Source organism: Rhinopithecus bieti, unplaced genomic scaffold, assembly GCF_001698545.2.
Source record: "Rhinopithecus bieti isolate Rb0 unplaced genomic scaffold, ASM169854v2 scaffold_21412, whole genome shotgun sequence".
Lineage (NCBI taxonomy): Eukaryota > Metazoa > Chordata > Mammalia > Primates > Cercopithecidae > Rhinopithecus > Rhinopithecus bieti.
The window spans coordinates 610,129-627,207 of NW_016811643.1; positions in this window are offsets into that span (position 1 = coordinate 610,129).

A 17,079-nucleotide genomic window follows, 5' to 3' on the forward strand; every position below is an offset into this window, starting at 1 on the left:
CATAGTGAAACCCTGTCTCTACTAAAAAACACAAAAAAACTAGCCGGGTGATGTGGCGGGCGCCTGTAGTCCCAGGTACTCGGGAGGCTGAGGCAGGAGAATGGCGTAAACCCAGGAGGCGGAGCTTGCAGTGAACCAAGATCCGGTCACTGCACTCCAGTCTGGGCGACAGAGCGAGACTCCATCTCAAAAAAAAAAGAAAAAAGTATACAAAAATTAGCTGGGCATGGTGGCGCATGCCTGTAGTCCCAGCCACTCAGGAGGCTGAGGCATGAGAATCACCTGAACTCAGGAAGTGGAGGTTGTGGTGAGCTGAGATCACACTGCTGCACTCCAGCCTGGGCAATAAGAGCAAGACTTCGAATCAAAAACAAACAAACAAAAAGTAGCCGGGTGTGGTGGCACACGCCTATAGTCCCAGCTACTTGGGAGGCTAAGGCAGAAAAATTGCTTGAACCCGGGAGAGATCGTGCCACTGCACTCCCGCCTGGGAGACAGAGGTAGATTCCATCTCAAAAAAAAAAAAAAAAGAATAAAATAAAAGTAAATAAAATAAAATAAAATAAATTCACCAAAGAATTTTCAGAAGAAAGCTAGGTGCAGAAATGCGTATATAGTATGCAAACTTTTGTGTATAAAGGAAGAAAAAAACATAATAGTTTTAGGATTTGTATATGCATATAGTTATCTGAAAACATAAAGAAACAACCACTGACTGGGTTACTTATTAGGGCCAATAACAGGGAGATCTTTCACTGTTTACCTTTTCTCGTTTGTTTGTTTGAACCAAGTGAATACATTATTTATTTGAAAATTAAATTAAAAGGAACAGATCACTTTTAAAATCAAGATGTCCCATTTAGTAAAGGTGCCCCAGATGCTAAGGTGTGATAGTGTTCCAATGATGAGAAAATTGAATGTTTTATCAACAAAGATTGATACAGGGATTTACTGTTTTCTAAGTAGTTTTGCATAAATTTAGACATTAACTTTCTTTAGCCTGGGCAACATGGCGAAAACCCATCTCTACAAAAAAAATCCAAAAATTAGCTGGGCATGGTGGCACATGTCTGTAGTCCCAGCTACTCAGGAAGCCGAGGTGGAAGGATCACTTGAGCCTGGGAGGTCAAGGCTGCAGTGAGCCGTGATTGTGCCAATACAATCCAGCCTGGGTGACAGAGACCCTGTCTCAAAAAAAAAAAAAAAAAAAAAAAGATGATAACCTGCTTAATTAAGCCTTATTAGGGACAGCTGATTATTTCAATTTTTCAGAGGGGGAAGGTGAGGCTCAGAGAGGTCAGTGGTCTTGCCTAAGTCTCCCCAGTCTGTAAGTAAAGGAGCTGGTCCTGGATGGAGCCTGGGAGCCCGACGACAGGAGCAGAGTCCATCCAGGAAGACCCCTGGGCTGATGCAGGGGTTCAAGCACACCCTGGGCAGGGACAGGCCTGGGCTGGATTCTAGCTCTTCCACTGATAGCTGTGTGGCCAAGCCAAGTTCCTTCCCCTCTCAGAGCTCTGGTCACCTGTACAAGGGGGATAATAATTCTGTCCTCCCAAGTGGATCGAGTTTTAACTGGAATAGTGTATGTAAAACTCTCAGTACAGTACCTGGCACAAACAATCAAAATTTCTAACTGTTGAAGTGTTTTCTTTTTTTTTTTTTGAGGCGGAGTCTCGCTCTGTCGCCCAGGCTGGAGTGCAGTGGCCAGATCTCAGCTCACTGCAAGCTCCGCCTCCCGGGTTTACGCCATTCTCCTGCCTCAGCCTCCCGAGTAGCTGGGACTACAGGCGCCGCCATCTCGCCCGGCTAGTTTTGTATTTTAGTAGAGACGGGGTTTCACCGTGTTAGCCAGGATGGTCTCGATCTCCTGACCTCGTGATCCACCCGTCTCGGCCTCCCAAAGTGCTGGGATTACAGGCTTGAGCCACCGCGCCCGGCCGGAGTGTTTTCTTTAAATAACAGAGTGAGATTGTTGTTGTTGTTGTTGTTGTTGAGATGGAGTCTCACTGTTACCCAGGATGGAGTGCAGTGGCACAATCTTGGCTCACTGCAACCTCTACCTCCCGGCAGAACCAGATATTTTAATTCAGCGGAACTCCCTGTAGTTCTTGAATTCCCCATATGCCTGCCTCATAAGTTAAGGGGAGAAGCACTGGAGAATTGAAGGAAGTATAGGAAACCACATTTGCCCTAAAAGATGCTTATGGTTTTATTGGTGAGACAACCTTTTAGTAGACCCACACAGCCTTTCTAGGAGTACAGTTTATTACTGTCAATATTCAGTTTATTTTTCTATGCTAACCTCATTGTAAAATTAAAATGCAGATAGATTGTTTATCCAATTTTATGCGCAGTGGTTTTCAATAAGTGACAAAATTCACAGTAAGAACTAAATGTTGCTGTTTTCAGAATATTTGATGCCATTTTAAATAACGTTGTGCATAACTTGTATCACCAATTGTGTTCCACTCTAACAAAGGCACATGTCCAGTTCTCCTCTGATCATCCCTCATCCATGCTATTTTCGGCATTAATGGTGCCAAAATGGTGGCACTGCCATGTGTTCTCTTCATTATCTAATGATTAATTGTAGTGACATATATGATACTCACTTTGGGCTTCTGGCAATTTGTAGACTAGAAAAATACTAACAGATTAGTGATGAACTTCATTAAAAATTATCATATAAGAAACAGCAGACATTCCACAATGTACACATATATTAAAACACCACACCGAGCCAGACATGGTGGCTTATGCTTGAAATCCCAGTATCTTGTGGTGGGGGTGAGGGGAGTATCGCTTGAGCCCAGGGGTTTAAGACCTGCCTGGGCACATGACAAGGCCCCATCCCTAATTATCTATCTATCTATCTATCTATCTATCTATCTATCTATCTATCTATCCATCCATCCATCCAGGCATGATGGCACACACCTGTGGTCCCAGCTACTTGGGAGGCTGAGCTAGGAGCATCACCTGAGCCCAGGAAGTCGAGGCTGCAGTGAGCCTTCATGTCCCTGCACTCCAGCCTGGATGAGAGAGTGAGACCCTGTTTCAAACAAACAAAAACCAACATTAAAAATACATCACATTGTGCCCCATAAGTATATGCAATTATTATTTGTCAATGAAAATAAAACTTTAAATTAAAAAAGAAACAGGCCGGGCGTGGTGGCTCAAAGCCTGTAATCTCAGCACTTTGTGAGGCGAGATGGGCGGATCACGAGATCAGGAGATCGAGAACCATCCTGGCTAACACGGTGAAACCCGTCTCTACCAAAAAATACAAAAAACTAGCTGGCGAGTGGTGGGTGCTGTAGTCCCACTACTCGGGAGACTGAGGCAGGAGAATGGCATAAACCCGGGAGGCGGAGCTTGCAGTGAGCTGAGATTCTGCGCCACTGCACTCCAGCCTGGGCGACAGAGCGAGACTCCGTCTCCAAAAAAAAAAGAGGAAAGAAACACATAAAATTGTTCATTGCAGTTCATGATATTTTTTTTCTTCCCCCCAGTATTTTAGAAAAAGGGGAATGTAACACTTATTCAAAGGGAAAAGCCTGACTTCTTTCTGTCTTGTGGAGAGGGCCCACAAATGTGCATTACTCACCAGGGAGCTTGGTTTGGTTTGGAAACACTTCCACCTGTCACCACTTGAGGATGTGGCTGGCAGATGTCTCTTAGGTTTTGTCACTCTCCAGAAGGGGAACAAGAGAGGCCAGAAGGGAACAAAAGCAAAGGCAGTAAGGTTAATAATACAAAAGGACAAGACTGAGGTGATTTGGTGTCAATTTAGGCCAGGTCTGAAGTCCAACCTGGAGCTGTCCACAGGTTGGAAGTGGAAGCACTTCATCGGAATCTGCTGCCTCTTGCAGAACAAACTGACAAGAAAGAGAGCCTCTTCCATAGGACTTGGCACTCTGGGTTTAGGTAAAGCAGACTCTGGTGCCCAACTTTTTCTCCAGGCAACTTATAGGACTTGTGTATGCTAGGATTTGGGAAAACAGCAGGAGACAGAGGGGTCCCAAACTATAATGAAAAGTGTCTAAGGCCCTTGTATGAGCAACAAACATAGAAAAAGCGTCTGCAAGAATGTTGGGAGGTGAGAAAGCAAGGAATGAACCAGGATAACCTGTAAAAAGAGCCTATTTTGAAGAGAGACTGAACATTCTCCCATCTAAAGGATAAATAAGTTAGAAACAAATCTTGTTGTGAAAAAACCACCAAAAAAAAAAAATGGGGATCTGTATTAGTCAGGGTTCTCCAAGAAACAGAACCATTATATATATATATATATACTATATATATTATATATATATATATATTACTGATAATATTATATATATATCTAAAATATATTATATATTTATTATATATATAATATATAATATAACAATTTACATTTGAAGGAAGTATAGGAACTAATGACATATTTATTTATTTAAGAAACTGGTTCACATGATTGTGGAATCGGAGAAGTCTCATGATCTACTGTCTGTCTGTAAATTGGAAAACCAGGAAAGCTGTTGGTGTCATTTAGGCCAAGTCTGAAGGCCCAAGGACCAGAACACCGATTTCCAAGGGCAGGAGAAGGTGGATGTTCCGTCTGAAAAAGAGAGCAGGCTGAGTGCAGTGGCTCATACCTGTAATCCCAACATTTTGGGAGACCTAGGTGGGACGGTCACTGCAGTCCAGGAGTTTGAGACCAGCCTGGGCAACAAAGCGAGACCTTGTTTCTATAAAAAAAAAGGTTTTTAAATTAGTCAGGTGTGGTTGTGCACACCTGTAGTCCTAACTACTCAAGGGACTGGGGTGGGAGGATTGCTTGAACCCAGGATTTTGAGGCTGCAGTGAGCTATGCAGTGAGCTATGATCGCTCTGGGCAACAGAGCAAGACCCTGTCTCTAAAATGAAAAAAAAAAACAGGGTACAGTGGCTCATGCCTGTAATTCCAACACTTTGGGAGGCCAAGGCAGACTGCTGGACCCAGGAGTTCAAGAACCCAGGAGTTCAAGACCAGTCTGGGTAACGTGGCGAGACCCTGTCTCTACAAAAAAATACAAAAATTAGCCAAGGGTGGTGGTCCATGCCTATAATCCTAACTATTTGGGAGGCCGAAGTGGGAGAATTGCTTGTGCCTAGGAGGCAGAGGTTGCAGCAATGAGCCAAGATTGCACCACCGCACTCCAGCCTGGGTGACAGCGAGACTCCGTCTCAAAAAAAAAAAAAAAAGAGTGAGAAAGAGAAAGTGAATTTGTCCTTTCTCCACCTTTTGTTTAATTCACATCCTCAATGGGTTGGATGATGACTACCCACCTTGGGGAGGGCCATCTGATTTACTCAGTTCACCTACTCACATGCTAATTTCTTTGAGAAGCATTCTCACAGACACACTCAGAACAATGTTTTACCAGCCATCTGGGCATTCGTCAGCCTGGTCAGGTTGACACATAAAATTAACCATTATAGATCTCCCTACATTATCACCACTTTCCTAGATTTTTAACCAGCGTTCTTCTTGTTCCTCAGGCTTTAAACAGGGAGTTCAACACAGATCTCAAGTTGTAATAGAAAACAGAAAGCCATGTCTACTGGTTCATAGACCCTGGAGAAAAATGCTTGAGATACATGAATGCTACTGACTCAAAGAAAACATAAATGGCATTGATGTGAAAGCTGCAGGTGCTGAAAGGTTTTAGTTTGCCTTGAGCAAATTAAATGAAAGATGAAAGTGAGAGAAGTGAAGACTGGATACTGTGCTATTAATACCCACCACAGTGAAAACCACTGCTTCATTGGCACAGGTGCTGGTAGGAGAAACTTAGAGAACCAAGAGGCTGTCACAAGATGATGGTTGATGACATCAATACTACAGAAGGTCAGCCTAAGTATGTGCCCAGTGTAGGAGCGGTTCCAGCAAATCCAGTCTCTCTCTCTCTCTCTCACCTGAGGAGACATGGTGACTTCATACAATGATGGATTATAGGTGGCCACAAAGCAACCGCAGGCTATGAACATCAACACGTGGTATTTAGAAAGGACAATAAAGAGAAAGAAAAGCTGCTGAGGCCGTGTGTGATGGCTCACGCCTGTAATCCCAGCACTTTGGGAGGCTGAGGTGGGAGGATCGCTGGAGTCCAGAAGATCAAGATGCCTGGACAATGTAGCAAGACCTCATGTCTACAAAAATTTTAAAAATTAGCCAGGTGTGGTGTCACGTGGTGTCCTATCATCATACCTACTTGGGAGGCTGAGGTGGGAGGATGGCTTGAGCCAGGAGTTCAAGGTCGCAGTGAGCTATGATTGTGTCACTGCACTACAGCCTGGGTGACAGAACAAGACCTTGTCTTTAAAAAAAAAATGTTTAAAAGAAAAAGAAAAACAGCTGAATCTTGCACCTGACATAGATGTTTTTCTTTGATACAAAAGTCATGAGCATTCTGGGTGTGCAAACAGAAGGACAATAGAGATCTGGGAAGGAGTAGGTGAAAGAAAACAGAGCATGGGGGTGGGAAGGTATAGAACTTCAGCCAATTAGAGCAATCAAGGCCAGGTTCCCCACCATGGAGACAACTTGTCAACCCAGCAAGAATAAATGCAGGCCCAGAGGAGTCATTTCCAGCAGGCACCCCTTTTGGGAACATATACCCCAAGAAAATGCAGCTCCTTTGTCACCTATAACAGATCTGTTGATTCTCATGAGTGCCTGCCCCACAGAGGGCTGGAGAAAAATGTTGTCCAGTCTCTCTTCTGTTTCAGATTTTCTCCCTGTTTCCTCTGAGGTGGCTTCTGAGTATTTAGGGAGTTGGGGCCTCGTATCTCTGTAGCAGGGAGAAGAGACGGAACCTTGGCTTTGACCTCCATTCTGATGTCTACTCCTCCCCCACACTTTTTTTTTTGCCATTTATTAAAGAAACTCAGTCACGTATCCTATAAAAGTTCTCAAATTCTGGATTTGGTTAATTGCATCACCTATTGCTATCTCAACTTCCTCAGTCCCCTGTATTTTCTGAAAACTGGTAGGTAGCTCTAGAGGTTTGATCAAATTCAGGTTCACCTATGAATTCTTCACAGGAGGTGGTGTGTACTTCTTTGTACTCTATAAAGCAAGACATAATGTCTAGTTCTGTCTCTTTCTTGTGATGTTAACATTGGCCAGTGGGCTCTGGTGTTATCAGACTAGCAGCCATTGGGCCAGACTTGCCTATAGAAGTAGAAAGCAAAGCACAGGCATATTTTTTAATTTTCTTTTTTTTTTTTTTTTTTTTTAAGAGGGGGCCTCCTTCTGTCACCCAGGCAGGAGTGCGGTGGCCAGATCCCAGCCCCCTGCAAGCTCCGCCTCCCGGGTTCACGCTATTCTCCTGCCTCAGCCTCCGTAGTATCTGGGACTACAGGCGCCCACCACCTGGCCCGGCTAGTTTTTTTTTTGTATTTATTTTTTAATTTTCAAGTAAGCACATTAAAAAAGGTAATCAGAAATAATGAGATTAATTTAATAATATGTTTTATTTTATCTGTTATATCAAAAATATTATATAAAATCAAGATATTTTACAATCTTTCTCTTCTGTATTAAAAATCCAGTGTGTATTTTATACTTATACCACATATCAATTCAGATAAGCCACATTTCAAATGTTCAGTAGGCACTTGTGGGTAGTGGCTACCATGTTGGACACCCCAGGCCTACAGGCATTCATTGATTAGGGCAGGCAAAATGATGATATTTAATTCTGTGATACCTTCTTCATTTATTGACTGGAGTTCAATAGAGAAGAATTTTTCCTCAGTGTCTATTTGGTTACTCTGAAATACAGTTTGTATAGGAAAGACAGATTCTTTTCCTTTTAACCTGCCTTTCGGAATAATACATTGATAAGCTACCAACCTACAAAACAAACCTACATGTTTGCTTGTTCGTTTGCTCTTAGTGTCATTATAAACTCATAGATTGAAGCATGAGTTTCAGAGTTGTATGTTTCAATCCATAGTAGGCATTATTCTTTTTGGTACTTAAAATACCCCATCTTCGTGCAGCACAGTCCTCAAGTTGGTTTTCATGTCCTTTAAACACAACATGAGTAGTGCTGACAACTTGCTTTTTGTATGACAAAATGTTCTGAAACCATCTTACGCGTTTCCTGCCACAAACCCAGAATCAGCCATTTCTCCAAGAAGCCCTTGTTCCTTTTAATAGGAAATACATTTAGAGCCTTTGAAGCAGGTAGTAGAGGTGCTCAGCATCACTGGGCTAGTTATCGTTTCCAGACCTTTTTAGAAGTTAGAAATAGAACATACTTTTTAAAGAGAAAAAAGCATCATGACTTTATACAGTTGTTTCCAAATCCAAGACTATACTGATAGTAGTTTTTTTTCTTTGATTTTATATTTGTATCTCTTTTCTCTTATGTTGAAAATTTTGGTTTCCAGTGACATTCACATAATTACATTTTCATTATATCTTACTGTATGTAATAGTTTCAAACTAACACCATCAATAGTATTAAAGTCGACCCTCGAACAACACAGGGGTCAGGGATGTCAACCCCTCACACAGTTGAAAATCCACATATAACTTTTGACTCCCCCAAAACTTAACTACCGGTGTTCTACTGTTGACCAAAGCCTTACCGAAAATATAAATAGTTGATTAACACATTTTGTATGTTGCATGCATCATATACTGTATTCTTACAATAAATTAAGCTAGAGAAAAGAAAATGTTATTAAGAAAACATAAGGAAGAGAAAATATATTTACTGCTTGTTAAGTGGAGGTGGGTCACCATAAAGTTCTTCATCCCTCTCATCTTCACATTGAGTAGACTGAGGAAAAGGTGGAAGGTGGGGGTTGGTCTTGCTATCTCTGGGGTGGCAGAGGCAGAAGAAAATCTGCATCCCATGCAGTTCAAGCCCTCGATGTTCAGGGTTAACTGTACTTACAATATGATTACAAAGACTGCTTCGGATTTCTTTAGAGTTATTTCTCTGTGTCCTTAGAATATGTTCTTCTTAGGAGTGTACAGTGAGGCAGTTATTAATTCCAGGAAAAAAAAAGTTATGTAAGAAAGAAAATAGAAACATAGAATGCCCTAAGATGTCACTGTGAGCAATACTTTTGACATCATAAAAATAGAAGCACTGAATATTTAATCAAAAATTGCAATGGGAGAATGAGAGAAGGAAGAGAACTAAAGCCTCACTTCACAAAAGGAAACCAGTATATAATGTCTAAAATGGAAGAAACCAATTTTTAAAAATCGTCTAAGTTTGATACCAACATGAAAGTTTTCTTTCTCTCCAGTCGAATTTAAATTGCCACTCATTTCCATCACACACAATTTACATTCACTCCTCTTCTCTCCTGCCTCTCAGCCACCCTTTCTGACTCTAGCTCAGGAAATGGAGACATATTTTATTCTTTATTTTTATTTTTTTAATGAAGTGGAATTGTTATTTAAATGTTCTTTGGGTAATCCTGTTCCCTGGACAACCCTGACTTGGACAGTGTCCCCTAGGGCAGACCCTCCAATTCGGGTTGGATCTCTTGCCAGGCAGATGTGTGAGTTCTCTGTGGCCAGAGCTCAGGCAGGCTGAGTGGAGGGTTGGTGATTAGCGCACTCCTTCAGCTCCTTCACCGAGGAGGGAATTTGAAGTGAGTCTTGGAGGAGGAGGAGACACATTCCAGGTGAGCAAGGAAGTCAGAAGGACTCTGTAGATGCAGAGAGGCATGGGAAAGGCAAGTGCCTGGAAGGGATTCTGCAATACATCCAGTATTCTACAATACATGCGTTACTCCTCAGGGACACTGTTCAGCCGTTCTGGTTTTTCTGGCAGCTCAAAATGTAGGGCCATTTCCTAATCTATTTAATAATAGGCATATCATCTGGTGTCTGCTCAGCTCAGCCCATGGTCTCGGAACAAATGGACCCAATTAAAAGGCCATCATAGGGGAATTCAAGGGAAGAGGAAGAAGCCATTGATAAATCAATGCTCAGTTGCCCTGGGGCTGGTTTGTGACCAGATGTAGCAGAGTCCTTCCCCCTACTCTGCTCTATCCTCTCCCAGATACTGTCCTAGACCTGGGGACCTTCCCGCCACCCCGGTCCCATCCTCCTCTCCTCCACCCCCACCCACTGACTAGCTGTGTGGCCCCATACTACATCTTCTCTAGATCTCAGGGTCACTGTCCACAGAACATTGTAGGCATCCTCTGCACCTCCTCTGCTTTTACCGCATCCTCCCATCCAATCCATAAGGAATCCTGTTCACTCTTCCTTCAGAATACGTCTGACATTGGTCCACTTCTCCCCACCTTCATGGCTATCACCTGGTCCCAGTCCTCAGACTGAGCCCTCACCTGGATTTCTGCAACAGCTCTTCCCTGTTGTCACTACTTCTGATCTTGCCCCATTGTGGTCTATTCTCAGCACAGCAGACAGCCCGATCCTTCTAAAATGTAAGTCAGATTCTGTCTCCTTCTCAGACCTTGCACGGCTTCCCTTCTCATTCAATGTCCTACCAGATCTCCCCCTACCTCTGGCCCCTCTCCTCCCTTCTTCTCTCCTCCAGACCCACTCCACCCCAGCCACAGGCCTTAGGGCTTTGCACTTACTGGTCCCTCTTTCTGGGAGCTCTTTTCCATTTGGCTAACTCCCACACCTCCTTCAAGTATTTGCTCAAATGCCCCCTTTTCACTCAACCACCCTATTTAAAAATGCAACCTCCCTGCCCTTACAATCCCTCTTCCTGTTGTTTTTTTCTCCTACAGAGCTTGTTACCTTTTAACACACCATATAATTTACATTCCATTGTGTCCATTGCTTATTATCTCTCTCCCCTACTAGAATGTAAGCTCAAGGGCAGCATCTTTGTCTTTTTTTTTTGACCTTTTTTTTTTTTTTTTTTTTTTTTTTTTTTTTTTTTTTTTGAGACAGAGTCTCACTGTGTTGCCTAGACTGGAGTGCAATGAAACCATCTCAGCTCACTGCAACCTCCACCTCCTGGGTTCAAACAATTCTTCTGCCTCAGCCTCCCGAGTGGCTGGGACTACAGGCGCATGCCGCCAAGCCCGGCTAATTTCTTCTGTATTTTAGTAGAGATGAGGTTTCACCGTGTTGCCCGGGCTGGTCTTAAACTCCTGAGTTCAGGCAATCTGCCTGCCTTGGTCTCCCAAAGTGCTAGGATTACAGGCATGAACCACCACGCCTGGCTGTCTTTCTCTTTTTTATTCACTGATGATTTATGGGCAGTACACAGAGCAGTACCTGGCACATAGTAGGTACTTACTAAATATTTGTTGAATAAATGAATGAATGAGTGGATGATAATAAGGTTCCTGCCTCAAAGCGCCATTGTGAAACTTGTAAAATAATTAATTTATTTCCTTTGCAAAGGAAAGGAATGTGCCAGGCACTGATGGGCACGGAGGATAAAGCAGTGACCAAAACAGAGATCCCTGCCTTTGAGAACTTTCATCCTAGCAAGGAGAAACAGCACAAATAAACTATGATGTGAGTATGATTATTACCACCCTCCTTTTTTTTTTTTTAATTTGAGATGGAGTCTTGCTCTGTTGCCTAGGCTGCAGTGCAGTGGCGCAATCTCGGCTCACTGCAACCTCCAACTCCCACCTCCCAGATTCAAGGAATTCTCTTGCCTCAGCCTCCTGGGTAGCTGGGATTACAGGCACATGCCACCATTGCCGGCTAATTTTTGTATTTTAGTAGAGACGGGGTTTCACCGTGTTGGCCAGGCTGGTATCAAACTCCTGAGCTCAAATGATCCACCCGCCTCAATCTCCCAAAGTGCTGGGATTACAGGTGTAAGCTGCCATGCCCGGCTGGTTACCCCTTTGTTTATGATGAGAAAACAGATACCCAAGGTCGCCTGATTGATGAGTGGCAGAGCTGGGACTCAAACGCAAGTCCCTCTGACTTCAGGGTTTGTGTGCTTTTTGTGCTGTGAATGAGGGCATCTGGGTTTATGTGGAGTAAAAGCTTGTGGGTGAGAGGTGTGCAGAGATCTGAGAGGACGGCTTAGGAGGCTGGCTGAGGCTTCCCATCTTACCTCTGCTTCTGGATTCACCCAAGGACCCCGAACTCAGGCTTCCCCTTCCACATGACTTCCACAGGAGTCAGACACATCTTACCGACAGGCATGCCGGTGGGATCCAAATTACAGGCATCTTGGGTGTGGTGGATGAACCCCAACTTCTTCCCAGATGGAGTTCCTGGGAGAACCGGCTGTGCTAGTCACACTTCTCCAGGGCATGGAGTGCAGTTTTGGAGGTTGTCCTGTGAGAAGACAAGGACTTCTAGGGGCATTCAGAGGGCAGGGTTCTCTGGTGAGGGTGGGGTTACTGGAGTGGGGTAGAAGAGGGAGTTAGGGGTGCCCAGTCTTTGGAAAGGGCATGGTTATACCCTCCCATGCCCTTCCATGGCTGCCTTGGGCAGATGTGCTGTGTCCCTGAGGCTGAGCTGGGGAGGCCCAGGACCCTGTGAAGAGTGGTCTTCCACAGGAAAAGGGATTGCTCGGCAGGGAATGATCTCTACCCCTGGCTGGGGGTGCAGGAGACGGGCATCATGGTTTGGGTCAGGCACCGTCACCTTGTTGGCAAGTCAGGGCATGTTGGCAAGTCACTGTATGCAAATTGTGTTCTCTGTTTCAATTTTCAGCTCTCCCCGTCCCGGACCCTCACAGTCAACAGCCTGGCTGCAGCCGGATCACTTTCCTATCACCCCATAGGCGAAGGTCTGGATCCCAGCTCCCGTTTCCTGGCACTGCTGCCGGCTCTGGCCACCAGGGGGAAGCAGAGCAGCACCAACCAACCTGGGGCCCTCCATAGACTAAACATCCAGGGCAGAGCAGAGTGGACTATCCCTGTCTGCCTCCCTCTGCTCCCAAGGATTCTGGGGACAGGGAGCAAAAGAGGAGGGTGATGGGGAGTGGGGAGGAAAAGGGAGTCAGAGTGGGAGGGAGGGAAGGAGGGGGGCGCCACAGAGCTGGCAGTTGGACCCTCTCTCCATTCCCATCTCTTCCTGCCATTACACTTCCACCTCCGGCTTTTAGTCTGACTCCTGGCAGCCCCTCGTTGCCCACCTGTGGCCTGGCTGCCCACCTGCAGCCCTTCTGTCTCCGAGTGTCCACTTGGTACCTGCCAGGACTGCCCCTTGCCCCACACTATCCTGCCTTGAACAGATGTGATCACTCAACACACACGTAAACACACATGCAAACACACAGAGACAGCATGCACTGTGTGGACTATGGTGGCAGGCTTTTAATTTCCTCCCCTACATTTTACAATTGCTTTGGTCACAAAGGTTTGTCTAACAGTTTCATCCCACAGCGGAGAGGAGGGGACTTTTCATGTGGCTGCTGATTTGGAATTTGTTTCCAGGACATAAATCTGAGGACACATGGGGTAAAATAGCCCGCTTTCTAAAGAAACCTGGAAACAACTGGGGTAAGACACGTTCTCAGGGTTCCTTACCCCAGCTGTCTACACACCCCAGCCTCACTCTACACGCTGAACCCTGGGCTCCATGGATTCAAAGACATCTTTGCAGCTGTGAGATCTCAGCCAAGTGTGGGGTGTGCGGTGGGAGGGGGACAGGCTTCTACACCCCCAGCAGGGTGTGCAGGAAAATCACTCAGGGAGACCAGGGTATCAGTCAGAGTCCCAGCAGGAAAGTCGCTGCACACTCCAATCAGGTCATTTTGGGATACCTTAGTGGAGAGACTATTTTTACAAAGGTGTGGACTGATGTTTGGAGAGTTCTGTGCAGGGGGCACTGATGGCCCAGGAAGCAAGGTCAACAAGAGAGGGCTATAGCATCACCAGGAAAGACACATTGGTCCCTTTCCTCCCCAGCCTGCTCCAACACCTAGAGGAGAGAGGGACCCAGAAGAGGAGTGAGGAGGGTCCTCACAGCACAGGGGAAGAGGACAGGTGAGTGTTCCATTAAGCAGGCGATGGAAATTTTAAACCTGACTTTGTTACCCAAAAGTGACTCAAAAGTTTGGAGCTTGCCAAATGCGCAGTTTATGGATGGGAAAGGAAAATCACATGTCACCGAGCAGGCAGCATGGGTGGGAGGAAAATCAAACAGTTGGGTGTTTATGCCTCACTGCATTGTTGCTGTCTAGTAAACTGGGAAAAGAGGTATTGGTATTACCAGTTCAATTTTCCAGATGAAGAAATTGAGTTTGCAGTCCCAGAATTGGTGATGGCTGAACTGGGCCAGAACTCCACTCCTGCATCAGCTGCCCTGTGGTCCCCATCCTCCCCTTTGCCCCAGAGCTGCTGCTTCGTCACCCTGAGTTCAGTCACAGTCAGTGTGGGCTGCTATAACAAAATGCCACAGACTGGGTGGATTAGAAACAAGAGACATTTATTTCTCACCATTCTGAAGACTGGAAGTCTGAGATTGGGGTGCCAGCATGGTTGGGATCTGGTGAGGGACCTCTTCCAGGCTGCAGACTGCCAGCTTCTCATTATATCCTCACATGGTGGAAAGAGGGTGAGGAGCTCTCTGGGGTCCCTTCTGTAAGGGCACTAAACTCATTCATGAGGGCTGCACCCTTAGGACCTGGTTACCTCCCAAAGGCCCCACCTTCTAATACCATCACCTTGGCAGCTGGTATTTCAACATATGAATTTGCGGGGTAGGGGACACAAACATTCAGTTTCTAACAGCCACATTTGGTAAAAATGGGACTCAATGGGGACAAAGGTTTTAAGGTCAGGCCCGTGTACTGGGCTTACTCCAAGGTCAGAGCCTGAGCTGCACCTCTCCACCCACACTATTCGGGCCCCAGGTGCCCATCCCGGAAGCTCAGTGGTGAGCTCTCAGTTCCAGGAGGCACAGACTGGAGCTAATGAATTTGTCTGAGGCAGCGGGAGCAGTCAAAGAGCCCTGGGCTTATGTCTAGGCTGCACACTGACTGCTGTGTGACTGCGTAAGGCACAGCCCTCTCTGGGCCACCAGTCCCACTAAGCAGCCAAACAATCCCTAGGGTCCCTGACAGGAGGGAAAACTGACTCCAACTGGTTGTGTCTCCCAGGAGTCTCACAAGCTGTTTCACAATGGCCTTCAGGAGTTATAACAGCCCCAGGAAATGACATCAGGGCGGGGAGGTAAGGAGCAGGGCCAGGAGGCGAGGAGCAGGGCAGAGAGGCTTGGAAACTAGGGGCAGGAGATATTTTGGGGCAGGCGGGTCCCCCACGTCACTGCTGGACAATTGTCCAGGGCAGTCATTGTGCTGGGAGTGGAAAATCCTTTTCTGACTCCATCTGCAAGGGCTGAAAATAGTCCAGGGCTGTGGGTGGAGCCCCCAAGGACAGGGGGTGACTGGCCCTGCCTGGCCCATTGTTTCTGGCTGGGACAGGGCTGAGACTGACACCTGAGCTGGAGCCAACACAGAGGCGAGCCCAGGAATTCCCCCACTGGAGGAGGAGTGGCCAGGCAGAGCCAAGTGCTATCGAAGATGGGGAAAATGAGGCCCAGAGAGGGGCAGTGACTCCCCGAAGTTGCACAGTATATTAGGGCAGAGGAAGATGAGTTTGACTCGGGCTCAGTTCTCACCCCAACCCTTCACCCCCACAAGCACACCCCTCACCCTGTAGACTGGTCACTCCTGGCCAAGCCTCACCCTCCACCTTGCAGGAGGCAGGAGCTCCAGACATGGCACTGTGTGGCTCTGTGTGGTGGCAGTGGGGTCACTTCACTTCTCTGGTCACTTGATGCTGGGGAGAAACACTGCCTCCACCCTAGTCCTCAGAACCGGGGGCCTGGAGGGTCTTGGAAATGCCTGGGGGGTAGCTGTTGCTTGTGCCTTCACTGAGGTGGGGAAACTGGAACAGGGGAACAGGTCTCCAGGCCCCAGAGTGCAGTCCAGAGAAGGCAGGCAAGTGGCCTCCGGTCACACAGCAAAAACTCACCATTTGCTGCCTGCCCTTGCCCAGCTCCAGACCAGTCCTCTGCTCCTAGATCTCTGGACTCTTAGTGAAGTGAGGGGTGGCTGCAGAGCACCATGGTGGATACCCCAGTCAGGGAGAAATGGCCACCCTGCTGCTGTGGGAGGGTAGGAGCTCTCTAGCCTGAAGTGGCAAGGTCCTGAAGCTTGCTATTAGGGAGGCCTTCTTCCTCCTCTCCATGCTACCCTCCCACAGCTGGGCACCTGGACAAGGTTCTGTAAACAGCACAGGCCCATGGTCCTGAAATCCACCCACTGCCAGGTAGGTGCAGAGGTGGCCCCACACATTCCCCCAGGACAGACCTGCTTCCCTCCTCCCACATCCCACGGAGGGGGACCCTGGAGATGTATGGCCCACTATTGCTCACTGGCCAGGCACACTGTCCTCTCCTTCAAAACATGTATCCCAGAGTGGTTACTTACTAAGTGATGTCAACTCCATGAGGGCAGGGCCCAGCTGGTTTGCCTCCGTAGCCCCCTGGCCTGGTGCCAGGCATATAAATGCTGAGCACACACCGGGCACTGTGAGGCGGACTTTGTGTGTAATAATGTACGGAAGCCCCACAGTGCCCTGCGTGGAAGGTAGCATCTCACTTAGAAATGGGAAAACTGAGGTACTGCAAGATTAGGTTACTTGCCCAAGAGACCCCAGCAAGGAAAGTGGGGACAATATTGACACTGAGGTGGTCTGGGTGGAGCATCTGTGTTCTCACATCCTTGCTACACCGCCTCTGTCATCTTGAATCATGCGAGGGGCCACTTAGAGAACCTTCTGCCCTGCGGGGTTGTGAGCATCGTGGGGCACTAGAAAGGGCATGATTCTGGCCATCAGGTGACCCTGGACTCACTCTGACTCACTCTGATGGCCTGGATAACCTGGAGCAAATCCTCACTTCTCACGCCCTTCTGTTTCCTCATCTGCTAAATGGGATCATAACGTCTACTTCACAGGCTTTCTGTGAAGCATCCACCATATAACAGAGATGAGAGGGTCCTGCAGGGTGCGTGGAACATGGGTCAATACACGGCTTCCCTCCCCCATGTGCCTGATTCTAAAGAGAGCAGCCCAAATCTGCCATGACAAGGGTGGCAGAGAGGT